Source organism: Martes martes (genome assembly GCF_963455335.1).
Source record: "Martes martes genome assembly, chromosome: 2".
Lineage (NCBI taxonomy): Eukaryota > Metazoa > Chordata > Mammalia > Carnivora > Mustelidae > Martes > Martes martes.
Window position 1 is genome coordinate 14,206,942 of NC_137889.1, and position 15,494 is coordinate 14,222,435.

Sequence of the window (15,494 nt, forward strand, 5' to 3'; positions counted from 1 at the left end):
AACAAGTAAAATAATCTTAAAAAAAAATAGAAGAGGGGAAAATGGGCAAACGATCTGAACACTGCACAGAAAACCTACAGATGGCAAATAAGCCTATGAAAAGATACTCCCCATCGGGCAACCTGCCTCATCAGGGAGATGCAAAATAAAACGGTGGTGAGAGGCCAGCGCACGCCCATCAGAACGGTGACAGCCCAGAACACTGGCAAGACCAGAGGCCAGCAGGGACATGGGGCACCAGGATGCCGGTTCAGGTGCCAAATGACGTAGCCATTCCGGAGACAGTCTGGCGGTTTCTCGTAAACCCAACACTCTCTTACCCCAGGATCCAGCGGTCAGTTTCTTGGGATCTACTCCAAGGACCTGAAGACATCCGTCCACCCACAGATTTGCCCTCGGATGTCTATGCAGCTTTATTCCTAATCTTTCAGAGTCACCCGTGGTCCTCTAGGTTTTCTCTCGTAGCATCTTCTAGAAGTTTTATAGTTGTAAGGTTCACATGGAGCTCTGTGCTCCACATTGAATTCATTTTTGTGGCGGGAGGAAGGTCTGTGTCTGGAATCGCTTTTTGGCGTGTGGATGTCTCCTTGTTCCCTCCCTGTTTGTTGAAAGATATTCTGACAATTTCCACTAGTTGTCTCATTGCTTTTATAAAAGAAGTCATTTTCAGAGGGCTCACTTGGTTGTTTTTCTGAGGTTGACCCCCAATAAAGAAGCGCTGCTTTAGACATCATCAAATTCTATGTCTAAATCATATTTATGATTTAGATGTTGATGATGTTGATGAATATGATGTTTATGTCAATGGTTTTAACATTTTGCATGAAGACCGTTCAGCTTTCCAGAAGTTTCCGACGAGACCTCAAGCCCTGTGCCTCTGGCAAGCAGCTCAGTACACTTGCCACACTTGCCACATGCGTCTGTGAGCAAGCTCTTCAGGTTTCTTTCGGAATCAGAGTCCTTAGGGCCGTAAAGCATCTTGGGGACAGCAGTCTGTCTTTAAGGGACCAAAACAAATCAATAAAAAAGCAAAATGATCTCTCAGCAGCTTTAATTAATTTCGTTTCATTAGTTCTGCACTGTTCATGCTCCTTCCTGTCACGTAATTATTTGTAAATTATAGTCATAACTGCTTCTTAATTTGTAGTGATTTTATCACTCTGAGGATAATTGTTAATTATTTTCCCTGTGATTATCATGGAAGAAAAACAAGACTTCTGAAAACTGTGAAATTAAATTGGATGAGAATTTGAAACAGGCACGTTCCCCTTTGCTCTGACATCCCAGATGGTGTCTGTGGTTTGTATTCATAGTTATGCAAAATGACAGATGTCAGGAGCAAATATTTTCAGCATATTAATAAGTGCAATGCACTATCCCCCTTCTGTATTTGCAGGTACGGCATTGATGAGGAATGCAGAAGGGGACCTGGCTGGCTCAGTTGGTTAAGCACCTGACTCAATCTCAACTCAGGTCTTGATCTCAAGGTCATGAGTTCAGGGCCCTCACTGGGCTTCATGATGCGCATGGAGCCTACTAAAAAAAAAAAAGAAAGAAAGAAAGAATAAGACTGTGGAGAACTCTCAGCTACAAAAGGGAAAAAAGGCTCAAGTACCATCTTTAATTAACTCAGTGTCTTGATCAGGAAATGGACAATCAAAAAATTGAGGCAATGACCTCTACTCCCCAAAGATTTTCTGTGTGACTGGCTATGTTCCTTTGGGAATGAGAGAAGGTTTTGCATTAATAAGGGAACCAGTAAGACTAATAATAAGGAGATAGTAACAACTTGCTGTTACATTCAGCACTATAATCAGGGAATGAGATAGTACATGTACTTTTCCAAATAACTGAAATTTATTTCTTTAAGTTCTGAAATGTTGCTTGTATCGATTTTTAAGGAAATCCCAAGAAGGCTTATGGTTCAGGTGAAATCTGAAAGCAGTTTGCTGGATAATTCTCTTTTACTCAGGAAAGATTTGATCTTTTTGTTCTATTCAGGTCTTCAAGTGATTAGATGAGGCCCACCCACATTGTGGAGGGCAATCTGCTTTATTCTACCAATTAAAATGTTACTCTTATCTGGAAACACCCTTGCAGAAACACCCAGAATAATGTTTGACCCAATGGGTACCCCATGGCCAAGTCAACTGACACATAAAATTAACCATCACAAAAATATATAAAACAGATGGGACAAATAGAAAGGTAGATTTAACCCCCAGTGTATCAGGAATTACACTGCCCATAAATGGACTCTATATTGTAGTGAAAGGAAATCCAGGTGGCCTGGAACTCCCTTCCAGGCGTGCACAGAGCTCTTCCAGGATGAGATGCAGTAGGAAGGGTCAGAGTGCTGCTCCTGCAAGTCCTTTCCAGAATGTGCTGTTGCATGAGTTGGGCTCTCTCAACACACAAAAGCAAAGCTTCGGCTCCAGCACCTTGTTTTAACTGCTGTGACTCTCCTGCTCCCTGTTTCTGGTGGAATGGAAAATTGACATGATTGGTTTTCATGTATTTTGTGCCTTGGAAGCATCAGACTGTAGCATCAATCTCAGTTTGTTCATTTTAGCTCCCTCTGCTGTTTCAGCAACATAGATCATTTAAAAAACAAAAACAAATACACACACACACACACATACACACACACACACGTGTGCATGCATACACAAAAACCTAAGAACTCACCAGATGCCCAGAATGGCCAGAACCATGATCTTGGACTTCTAGCCCCCAGAACTATGAGAAAGTGAATTTCCATTGTCTATAAGCCCCTCACCCTACTGGATTTTTTTAAAATAGCCATCCGGACAGATGAAGACAGGGATGGTAAGGAACATCCCCTATATTTAGATTTTTTTTTAATTTTTAAAAAGATTTTATTTATTTACTTGAGAGACAGGGAGAGAGAGAGCCTGAGAGGGGAGAGGGTCAGAGGGAGAAGCAGACTCCCTGCTGAGCAGGGAGCCCGATGTGGGACTCGATCCCGGAACTCCAGGGTCATGACCTGGAGCCGATCACGATCAGGAGCTGAAGGCAGACGCTTAACCAACTGAGCCACCCAGGCGCCCATATTTAGATTTTTATAAAGAAGCAATCTTCATATGAAAAAGTAAACAAGAAGTTACAGAAGGTACTTTTTAAAAAATAGCTACTTTTTTCTCTCACTACTTCTTCCTTTTCATCAAGACTAAAAATTGTGTTAGCAATCAATATTGCCAATTTGATCATCATAATCTGTGGCTTGGAGTAATTTATTCTTCGACAAATATCACTGGGATTCCCTTTAGCCATGGGGTGCTGGCTGCTGAGGATATAGTGGTGAGGAAGAGTTGTTTGTATCATGCTCTTTTATCTTCTAAATCTTCAAGGCTTTGTTCCTAATGCCTCTCATTTTCATACCTATTCCCTAGATAATACAGGGATTCATTAATGAATATTAATGTCATTTACTACAGATTTAGTTTTAAAACTAAAACTCTTGTTTAAAAGTCTTGTCTCCATCCGATCTTCAAACCCATCATTATGGGCAGTAGTGAGCAGCTTAGGAGCCCAGTTTCGGGCAAGGGACTTAAACGTTCTGTGCCTCCTCAGTTTCCCCCCAGTATAATTGAGATGATGCTAAGAAGAACACCACTTCAAATAGGTTTATTGGAAATAATAAATGATTCCATACACATAAAGTGCTTACCATCGTGCCTGGTGTATAGAAAACACAAAATAAATGTGAGCTATTGTTTTCATTTGTGTGCAAATTACCTGGGCACCAACCATGTCTTTGCTTTCCCTATGAGCAAACACACACACAAAGGTTTTATACTTTGCTAATAACTTATTGTTTCCATCCTGTAGGAGTGCTGGCAATACTGATTCCATCTTTGGCTGGCCATCGCGCTCTTGTCTACGAGATGACGCACCTCAGGGCTGCTGTATGTTGCATGTCCTTTGGGGGTTAATGCGTGCCCTGATCGCAGGAAGGCCTGTTCTGATCTTTCCTAAAGTTGTTTAGATAACGAATAGAGATAACATCATTTCTTCCCCCCTCCCCTCTGGGGCACACATGGCTCCAGGAGGTCTGTTAAATATTAGACTCTCTGTCCTCACCACAGTGACCTCTGCTCATCCCCTCACTCCATAAAATCTGTGGACTAAGGTCCGGCTTTGTTTTTTGGTCTCAAAATACCTTCTCAATTTGGAGGATACTTTCCTGCTGTCCCTCTTCTACCTTTTAACACTATATTCCTTTCTCATTCTTTCAACAATGAACGTCCGAAAGACAAGTCTTCCCATCATTGCCTCATCGCTGTCTCTGTTCCGTCACTGCTGGTCACACCCGAATCCTCTGCTTTGTGGATCTTAAGTCTGGTTCTCCTCTGGAGTTTGTACTTCTGAAAGTCGCTAATATCCCCGGAGTCCAATAAGAAGTTTCCATGGAGCTTCTCTTTTTTGAAGTTTTAGAGGCATCTGGCCCCTGCTGTGTGTTGTTCCTGTGATTTTTCTGACCCTGAGGTGCAGATTTCTTCAATCTCTCTGACCTTTTCTCTGTCTCCTTTGCCCTTTGTTTAGTCCCAAGTACGGAGATTCTTCAAAGTTCTGTACTCGACGAACTTCTCTTCTTCTTTCTCTATCGCTTCCTTGGGAGACGTCAGCCATTTTCCCAGGATCAGCCATGGCCGCCGGAAGACGGGTAACAGAAGCTAAGAGCACCAACAACCCATTCTCTAGACACCAACCGGGGGTCCAACAATTCAATTCAAGCTGGACACTAACTACCTGGAGCTAGCATCAGATTCCACAGATTTAAGGATTCCGTCCCACAAGACTGCTCTCATCTCAGTTGCCAGTCACAGCTCCTGGCTACCCATACTTCTGACCAACCACTATAAACCAGGGGTTCCTATGACCGCCTTTTCGGGATCAACAGTTTGTTACAACGGTCCACAGAACTCAGAAAAACACTTTACTCAGGTCTACTGCTTTATTATAAGGGATACAACTCAGAACAGCAGGTGAAAGACATGCAGAAGGCAAGGTGTGGGGGTTGGGGCCCCTCTGGGCCACCACCTTCCCAGCACCAACAAGGAAGTGTAGCAAACCTTGTTATTTATGAGTTTTTATAGAGCTTAATCTCTAGCCATCCTTCTCTTCCTGGAGAGGTTGGTGGAGGGGACCCAAAGTACCAACTTTCTCTTATGTTGGTCTTTCTGGTGATCAGCCCACCTAAGGCTCTGTAGGGGCTCTACCCAAAGTTGCCTCATTAACATAAACTCATGTGGTCCAAAGGGGATCATGATAAGTAACAAAAGGCATCCCTATCACTCTGGAAATTCCAAGGGTTTTAGGAGCTCTGTGCCAGGAACCAGGGACAAAGGCCAAATATATTTCCTATCACACCACATCTTCAGCGCCAGACTGCCTGGGTTCAACCCAGGCACCATGATTTGTGAGGTTTTTGACTTGGAGACATTAAGTAATCTCCACGTACTCCACTTTGTTCATCTGTTCTATGGGGATACTCATAATAGGACCTCACTGGTGCATTCGTTGTGAGGTTTAAATGAATTAGCAAAAGCACTTAGAACAGTAGCTGATGTCCAGGAAGCAATCTGAAAGTGTTCAACCACTATTCATTCCCAGGCTCACCTTATGGTAAGATCAAATTCTAAGTCCTCTGTTACCTACAGGTTAAATTCCAAAGGACATTCAAGGAAACGTCTTTTGTAAAACCATCAGTGCCATATTATTCACAGCACATAATTTAGTAAGTGTTAGCAGCGAGTTTGGTTAGCAGTGTCCTTTATTCTAAATGGGGACATTGGGGAAGTGTTGGCTCTGGGTGTGTGTGTGTGTGTGTGTGTGTGTGTGTGTGTGTGTGTTTATGCAAGTACATGAGTGACATTTAGAGAACTCCACCCCCTGGAATGCAAATATTTAGAAAAATATTTACACCTATCCGCTAAGTTTCAAACTGTTGCTCTTGACAAGAATGAAGCCAAAATGTCTTTCCAAAGCAGAAAGTGAGGATTGATTTTTGGCTAAGATATTTTTTAAAAATATGACAGAATGTCAGTTATTTCCATTATAAACTACAGGGTGGCATTCACTGTGTTGCATTAAAACCTTTGAATTCAAGGATGCACAATGTCCTGATTCATCCCAGGGATATTACACGATTTTCATTGAAACATAAATGAAATGAGTTGATTCACTAAACCGATCATGAAATGACAGCATACAATAAATTTGATGACAAATCCATAAGGCAAAGTCAGGTTGCAAAGACAACTTTCTCATTATTTATCTTTCCTTTGCAGCTATTTTTGGGTACACACTGCAGTTTAATCTATGAGGACTCATAGAATCTTTAAAAATCAGCTTGGGATTCACTCTTTTGAGCCAACAAAATCCCATGTTTCCTCCAAGACCCAGTTCCAGTCACACTTATGACAAATCTTCTCCAACAACTTTATTTAGCATGGTCTCACTATTCCTACTGGCTCATCGCTATAATCACCTAATGACTCTTTTTGGGGAAAAAAAAATCCCCAGGCCATAATTGTTGAGATTCCAATCAGGTAAATTTGGGGTGGGACCCAGCAATCTGCAATTTTATACATTTCCTAGGAGATTATGGTGATCAGACAGAATTAGAAGCCTTGGGTCTATCTCAATGATCTGCTACTTGACTGAAGTGCAGTAGATGAGGTTTGGAATATCCAGGCTCCCTGAGACTGCCCTTTTCTGAGAACATTTCCCCTCCCCACAAGGGGTGGGTCCGGACAGCGCAGGATTTTCTCCCAGGCCATAGTGATTTGAAAAAGGGAAGGCATCTGGCATCAACTGGCCCAACAGTTTTTCTCTCATTTTATTTCAACTGAGAGACACTGCGACTGCCGGAGATGAGGCTACAGGACATGGAGGAGCAGGACGCCAAAGGTCTACAAACTTGCAGCCGGGTACCTGAGGCGTCCCTAGTTCCCACCTTTCCTGAGGCCCGCAGTGTTCGTTCAACTTCTTGAATTCTGCAGAACACTCTGTGTTAGTTTCCTGGGACTGCCACCATGAACCACCACCAACGGGGAGGCTTCGAACAAGAGAAATCTATGCTCTGAGTTCTGAAATCCAGAAGTCTGAAATCAGTTGTCAGCAGGGTCGGTGTCTTCTAGAGGCTCTGAGAGAGAAACCATCCCCACGTCTCCTCGCTTCTGGTGGCTGCCAGCTCTCCCTGGTGCTCCCTGGCACATAGGTATGTCGCTCCGATGTCTGCCTCCATCTTGACACTGCCTTCTTCTCCACGTCTCTGTGTCTTCTCTTCCTATTAGGACACTGGCCACCGGATTTAGAGCCCCTTGGATTTAGGGAGGGTCTTAAATCCAAGGGGATTTCATTTCAAGATTTTTGACCAGTTATACCTTCAAAGACTCTATTTCTAATCAAGGTTGCCTTCTGAGGTTCTGGGGGACATGAATTTGGGGGTGGAGGGGACACCATTCAACTCACGACACACTCATTTACTAAGAAGCCAATGACAATATGCTCACAGTCCCAAAGAAGAGAGAGGACCTCTCTTCCTTAGCATTTATGTCAGCGCCATAGAAATGCTCAGGAGTCAGCTCAGGTCACGTGACCTCTCCTGGGCAAGCCACTGGGTCAAAGAAAGTGCGCATTCTGATTGGCCCTCCTGGGCCACACACCTGCCTGCACTGGAGAGAGAGGGTCCACGTGACTGACAGCCTCACAACTCGGGTGAGTCCACACACTTGCAATGGAAGGAAATGTCCCAACAGGGAGAAATGTTGGATAGATCACATATCTGTCATGTAATCATGTAACTCCAACCTCTTAACATCACTACTGTTCTTTCTGGTTCCAAATTTGAAAAAAATATATTAAAATCAACATTTCCATGGTTCATAAAATTTATAGCCAAGTGACTCCAAGGGCTATCTCTTTCCAGAGGCTTAGCAAGTTTTACTTAGAGTTCCCACTACCTATTAATTTGAGATAAAAATTGTCAGGTAGGAGATGTAAACCTTAGTTTCCCAAGTGCATATTATTTTATTCATAAAAATCTGTCTCTATGCAAAGAAATGATAATTATTCACATTTACATGGTGCTTTGCACATTTATATATATTATCAAAATCAATAAGCATAGTCACTGTGGGAGGTAGGCACGTATTATTAACTCCGTCTCAAGGATTTGGAAAACTGAGGGGCAGAATGTTGAAGCAATTTGCCTGAGGTCACATGATCAGTTAGTGGCAGAACCAGAATTAGAATCCAGACCCAGTGGTTTCTTTACTTATTATAAGGGCCTGGTTCTGGTGTCCTCTTGAAAGCTAGGACAGTGTTCTGGCAAACAATACACCTTCCTTGCAACCAGCCTTTCCAGGATATAGAATTTCTTTTCTGCTGGGATGCTCTCTATCACACACTTTGAAGCTCACAAATGCATTTTTTTTCTTCCCCATGGGTACGTATTTTCATTCAGAAGAAACGTAAAGCTCAGAAGTTGTTGGAGAGATCAATCTTTGCTCTCTCCTAGGAAAAAGGGAGAACAGAAAGCTTTGGTGTTCTTCTTTTTTGAAAAAGATTTATTTATTTGAGAGAGAGAGCAGGGGGAGGGGCAGAGAGAGAGGGAGAGAGAGAATCTCAAGCAGGGTCCATACTGAGCATGAAGCCTAGTGCAGGGCTTGCGCTCACGACGCTGAGACCATAACCGGAACTGAAATCAAAAGTCAGTTGCTTAACTGACTGAGCCACCCAGGCTCCCCTCTTTTCTTCTTATAATAAGAACAACAACAACAAAATAAAGAATGGCCCCTTTCTCCTTTGAAAGTGTGAGAACTGAGGTTTGAGGGCGACAGAGGGATTTGTCAGGAATCCAAACAGCGTCTGAGTGTAGACTGCCCTGCCGGGCATGTTCATGGTATATGGCATGAGGTACGAATTCTAATTTTTTCACAATCTGATGGGTTCCCAGTGCTTATTCTAATGGAAGTTTTCCTCAGACTCAAGCAGTAATGACTGAAACCAAACGGCATTTCTTCACTGCCTTTGGAACCAAAGGAAATCCAGCCCTCCCCATCATCCCAGACCTCCTGACCCATTGAGGAAGAACTCAGGAGAAAGCTGGATGTGATGGTTGGCTCTATGTGTCAACTTTGGTAGGCCACAGTATCCAGATTTTTGGTCAAACACTATCTAGATATCACTGTGCAGGTGAGACATTTAGATGACATTAACATTTAACTCAGTAGGGGTTCCTGAGTGGTTCAGTTGGTTAAGTGTTCAACTCTTGATCTCAGTTCAGGTCTTGATCCCAGGGTCTCGAGAGCATGCACTGGGCTCCACACTGGGTGTGGCTCCTACTTAAAAGCAAACAAAACAAAAAACATTTAACTCAGTAGATTTTGAGTCAAGCACATTAACTCTCCATAAGGTGGTGGGCCTCATCCAATCAGTTGAAGGCTTTAAGTGTAAACAGACTGAGATCCCTTGAAGAAGAAAGAATTCTGCCAACTGTCTACCTACCTCTGGACTGGAGCTGCGACATCAGCTCTACTCTGGGTCTCCAGGCTGCTGGCCTACTCCGCAGGCTTGGACCTGCCAGCCTCCACGATAGGGTGAATCAAGTCCTTGAAGTAAATCTCTTTGTATGTATCTATGCTCATGCCGTTGGTTCTGTGTCCCTGGAAAGCCTGACTAATGCAGTGAGGGTTGGGTGGCCTCGGTTTCCTACTGCAGGCGCTTGCTCACACGCTCCTGGCCCCTCCCCCACCCTGTCATTCATGGCTGCTTCTGCTTTGGTTTCTCCCTTCCCCACCCCATCCCCACGGATGCATGGAGCCCACAATGCTTCTCCATCCCCATGTAGGCTAGGCCTGCAGGACGTACAGGTCACTCTCACATGTCTCTCTGTCCTCTCCTCTGACATGCTCTGTCCCTGGACCCGTGTGCCTTGTCCTGAGCACCACCCAGCAGTGGTGACTTACCCTAGTCTTCTAGGGACTTTGGTACCACAGCCCCAGCAGGGTTCCCGTCTCCTCTTCCAGGGTTTTGGAACACATTTCTAGGGGAAGCTGTTGTTTCTAACTGCTTTCAGAGGTATCAGAAAGATCTTTTTGGAAAAAAAAAAATAGTGCATTTATATATTCAAATAAATTCCCCAAGATGCGGATATGAAGATGCCATTGTATAAATTCTCCTCAAGTCATCTCCTGAACACCTGCACAGACTTTCAGGCATGTGCCTTCGTTTTAATTTTTGATATTCTAATCCTGATGTCAAATTCAACATCATTTGTATATTTAAGCAGTGAATCCTCTATCAGCAGCCCAGGGATGTTCGCATTTAATTAAAAACGACTGGGGAAGACATTTCTTTAATAACTTATTAGTCTATTATTAGCCACTGAAACATAGAGGACCTCTAGCCTTCAGGAATAAATGACTTTTATCTTCCCTCTTTTCTGAAAAATCCACAAATTTTCATTAGCTCTTGGTATTTGAACTACTTTCCTTTGGTGGCGGGGGTGGTGGGTGGGTAGAGGGTAGAGGACGTTCTATTCTTTACTCCTCAACTTGAAAGCTTACCCTTGACAATGACCCCAGAGACTGGTGGGAAATGCAGAATGAGCTTCCTCTGCAGAGGACACAGTTACTATTTGTCTTTATCTCCCCTCCCTATGTCCTAAAATCCAACTGAAATGATACACAATATATTTCTTAAAAGAATAAATCTATAACTGAGCTGGAAAAGAAGAAAGTGTTATCCATGAATCAGAATTTTTGGTGGGGGGGGCGGCAGATTCTGGAATATTGAAAGCAAAGGACGTCAGATTTAGGAAGAAAGCAGAGATACACCACTCACCGCAGGAGAATGAGAGGACTGTTGGCCAGGAAGCCATTCTTGAAAGGGAGCCCCAGAGAAACTCCAAGCCTAGGATCCACGGTAGCAAATGCAGACCTTAGCTTAAAGACTGTTTGCAGGATAGAAAGACGGTCTCTCCGCCGCTTAACACATAAAACCTCCTACACAGGGGCACCTGGGTGGCTCAGTCAGTTAAGCGTCTGCCTTCGGCTCAGGTCAGGATCCCAGGGTCCTGTGAGTGAGGCCCGTGCCAGGCTCCTTGCTCATCGGGGAGCCTGCTTCTCCCTCTACCTTTGCCCCTGCCCCCTGCTCATGGTCTCTCTCAAATACATAAGCAAATAAAATCTTAAAAAAAAAAAAAAACCCACCTCTTGCATATCAGCAGGAAGAGGGTACAAATTAAGTAAAAATATGTGCAAAGGATACTAGTAGTCAAAAGGAAATACTAATGGACTTGAAGTACACGAGAGGTGCTAAATTCACCAGGAATCTGGAAAATGCAGACTCACGTAAAATTACTCATTTAAATGCTGACCCTTTTCTGCTTATGTAAGTGTGTGGGTGACCAGGCTCTGAACTCTGTTGGAAGGATTTGGAAGGTACCGTCTTGGGATAGTAATTTGTCAGCGTCTAACAAAATGCGCCCCCCCCCCACACACACACACATAGCACAGCAACTCCTCTTCTAGGGCTCTCTTACGGAAATACTGACACACGCGGGAAGACATACTATGAGATTATAGCAGGCAGTATCACTGGCCAGGGCTAATAATGAGAAACGGTCAATAGGGGATCGGATCTGTCGTGGTTTATTCATAATCTGAAATACTGTGTTTACCAGAACCGACATGAAAAATCTATCTTAAGATAGATTATTAAATAAAACTTTAAAAAAGCAGTATGCAGACCAATATGCATACTCTGATCCATTTACATTTTTTAAACCCATGTGTGTATACAAAACATATATAAATGCATAGGAATGCTTTACCTGCAGATAACTAGAAACGTGGCCACCGAGGCTGAAACAGAAAGGGGCTTACAGGGCTCACGTGGCAAGCGCACAGAGGCAGGTGGTCCAGAGCTGGTGGGGCGGTCCAGTGGGGCCAACGTGGAGGAACCCAAAGCTCTCTCCTCTGTGGCCCTTGGAGTGTTGGCTTTCATCCATATTCGTGTTGCCTTAACATCACAAGACGAAGGCTACTGTACCAACCTCATTTCCACCTCTCAGGCTGCAAGAAAGGTAAGGGTAACAGTTGGAGGGAAGAAAGCAAAAACTTTCCCACAAACCCTCAGCTTCCATCTCGTTGCCCAGAACCAAGTCCCCCCGCTGCAAAGGAGCCTGGACTACGTAAACACAGCCCGGGGCCTGTTGGGAAGGAGAGAGGGAAACGAACATGGCAGAAACATGGCTCCTGTAGGTGTATAACCAGCGAAAGTGTTATCTCCAGGGAAGGGGGTCTACTGGCCTCTTATCTGACATATTTATTTTGTTGTTGATTTTGAAATAATTTCAAACATATGGAAACATTTCAAGATAAGTAGAAGAAACTGTCCTGAACCATTTGAGAGTAAGTTGCTGACATAATGCCCCATCATCCCTGAATTCTTTAGTTTCCTACACGCGAGGACGTTCTCCTGTCTAAGCCAAAGGAGCACCACCAAAATCAGGAAATTGACAATGAAATCTTACCAGGTAATCCACAGAGTTCAAAAGTGCGTTCTTTGCTTTATGATAATTTATTGAGTTCTCACGGATGATTTTCCTTGATGTCAGCTATTTGGGAAAAGATATAGATTGTTTTTATGAAAACTGTGTCATTTGAAGGGCTTGAGCAAACAACGCTGAGAGCCAGGGCAGGCCAGCACGGAAGAGCAGAGGCTGAAGAGACGTGCGGTGTCTGATCTCCGCACCGTGTGGATGGACGCTCGGGGCAAGGCAGCCGGGGCTCATGTGGATCTGGACTCCAAAAGGACTCAAATCCCCCACCCCCACTCAGTTGCTTTCCCTTTTTAAAGTAAGCATGACAGTGGCCTTGCCAGCTGGGACATGATGTCTGCTTAGGCAGCGGGCAGTCTGAGGTTGGGCGGCAGCTGTGCCGGGCGTCACTTGCCTGGAGCGCCTGTTGCTAGCACCTGTTGGCATTGCAGGAAGTTGCATTTGGGCACAGCCCCTCCTGCTGGGAGAGGGGAGGCTCTGGGCTCATCAGATTGTTGCCGGGCAACTGAAGTCTTCAGGGTCAGACAACCCTGTTTGTCTTTCCACAAAGTATATAAGCAATTCTTAAACAAAACATACTTCAGGGAAATTTAGATCATGGAGGAAACAGAAGACTTTTTTTTTTGCCTTCCTCCTTCCATCACTATCCCCCAGATATTGCTGATTCAAAATAACTGATGATGTGCATACATGCTCCGTATATGAAAAAACACAGGGACAAATGTCCCATAGGCTGATGTTTTGATGATTTGTCACAAATTAGGAGTTGCCTCAGTGGAGTGCAGTGATTTTACAGTCTACAATTTAAATAAGGCATAAGTAAAAGTCTTCTCAAGGTCTGAGTTCAATATCGCCAGAAAATTCTTTAATTGTTTAGTCATTTAAGGCTGTGTTTTATCATTCTCCTCTAGTATATGTGTGTGTGTGCATGTGTGTGTGTGTATGTGTGTGTGTGTGTATGTGTAGTTTAAAGATTTTACTTATTTATTTGAGAGAAAGACAGAGAGTGCAAGCATGAGCGGGGACGGGGGAAAAGCGGGGAGAGGAGCAGGGGGAGAGGCAGAAGCAGACTCCCCACTGAGCAGGGAGCCCGATGCAGGGCTCGATCCCAGGACTCCAGGATCCTGACCTGAGCCAAAGGCAGACAGACACTTAGCTGACTGAGCCACCTGGACACCCCTCTCCTCTAGTATATTTAAATCCATCCTCTATCAATGCCATAGGAAACCTTCCCTCTAGACTTGTGTCCAGTATGGCAGCTGCTAGCCACATGTGGTTAAATAAATTAAAATTACAATGAACTGATTTTTTTATTTTAAAAGATTTATTTATTTTACTTTTTAATTTAATTTATTTTATTTTTTATGTTATGTGTACTTTATTTTTTTAATTTTTATTTTTTTCTTTAAACTAAATTAACATATAATGTGTTATTGGTTTCAGAGGTAGAGATCATTGATTCATCAGTCTTATATAATGCCCAGTGCTCATTACATCACATGCCCTCCTTAAAGTCCATCACCCAGTTACCCCATTCCCCCCACCCCTCTCCCCTCCAGCAACTGTCAGTTTGTTTCCTATGATTAAGAGTCTCTTAGGGTTTGTCTCCCTCTCTGATTTTGTTTTGTTTTATTTTTTTTCCTCTTTCCCTATGATCCTCTGTTTTGTTTCTTAAATTCCACATATGGGTGAGCTCATATGATAATTGTCTTTCTGTGATTGACTTCACTTAGCGTAATACTCTCTAGTTCCATCCATATCATTGCAAACGGTAAGTTGTCATTTTTGATGGCTGTGTAGTATTCCATTGTATATATACCACACCTTCTTTATCCATTCATCTGTTGATGGACATCCAGGCTCTCCATAGTTTGGCTATTGTGGACAACAATGAACAGATTTAAATGGAGAATTTAGCTTCTTGGTCCCACTAGCCACATTTCTAGTGCTCAATAGCCGCACAGGGCTAGTGGCTACCTTCTTGGATAATGCAGATATGGAACATTTCCATCACTGCAGAAAGTTATGCTGGACAGGGCTGCTGACCTTTGCCAGTAAACAAAATCTTGGATTATCTGATGTCTGAGTCTTATCAAAAGTCCGTTTAGAAGCAGTTTTTCTAGGACATCAGTCCTTGCCCATTTCTGTGGTTTCTTTGAGTTTTAGCCTTGAATCAAGCAAGACCATCAAGAGTGTTTTTGGATCCCAGTAGCTTGGCTCTCTACAGAACCGCTTTCATTGAACCACATCTCGGGATTTTGTCCAAGAACTCATTAAGAAATAACCTCGTGCATATCGCTGTGCCAGAAAATGAAGAATCGCTGGAGAATAGTGGGGACCTGTCAAAAGGATACAGGTGCAAGTTTGGTGGGGTGCTCCTTGGCCAAATCTGAGAGTAATTGAGCAACACCGTCAATAACGATAAAATGGATTGCGGAATAAATCCAGCATGGAAATGTGTCCGTGCTGATGTGAGTTAATGTGTGGAGGAAAACACCGGGCTGTTCGAATGCCAACACAGAAATGCAGAAGGCATGATAGAACTAGAACATCACCACTGCGCCCTCTCCCCTGGCAGCTGGGCCAAGCAAGGATCAGCAGTGGGATCTATGGGTAAAAGCTGGATATGGAACAAAACACTTGCATAATATCAAAGTATCTCCTTGCAAAATATTTGTGAATTATAAAGGTAAAAAGTCATAACCTCAGAGTGGAGAAACCGGGCAGACACTACCTTCGCCTAGTGTTCAAAGTTGACGTCACCAGGTACAGGAAGAGCAGCTATCATGTGCCTCCTGACGGGACACACTGAGGACGTGATATAACTTCTGAGACATTCTTGCTAAAAATACGTGACCTGAGGCTAATCATGAGGAAACACCGGACAACCCCCAATTGA

At 43.6% G+C, this 15,494-nt stretch overlaps 1 long non-coding RNA gene across 1 annotated transcript; it reads right to left on the reverse strand.

Annotated features, from left to right (window-relative positions):
• Positions 1 to 1,033: 1,033 nt before the first annotated feature.
• Positions 1,034 to 12,907, reverse strand: LOC308338756. The gene is made up of 3 exons (XR_013966430.1): positions 12,569 to 12,907; positions 11,867 to 12,107; positions 1,034 to 2,478 (listed from the first exon to the last, which is right to left on the reverse strand). It is a non-coding gene; the product is annotated as an uncharacterized lncRNA (long non-coding RNA).
• Between the last annotated feature and the right edge of the window lie 2,587 nt (positions 12,908 to 15,494).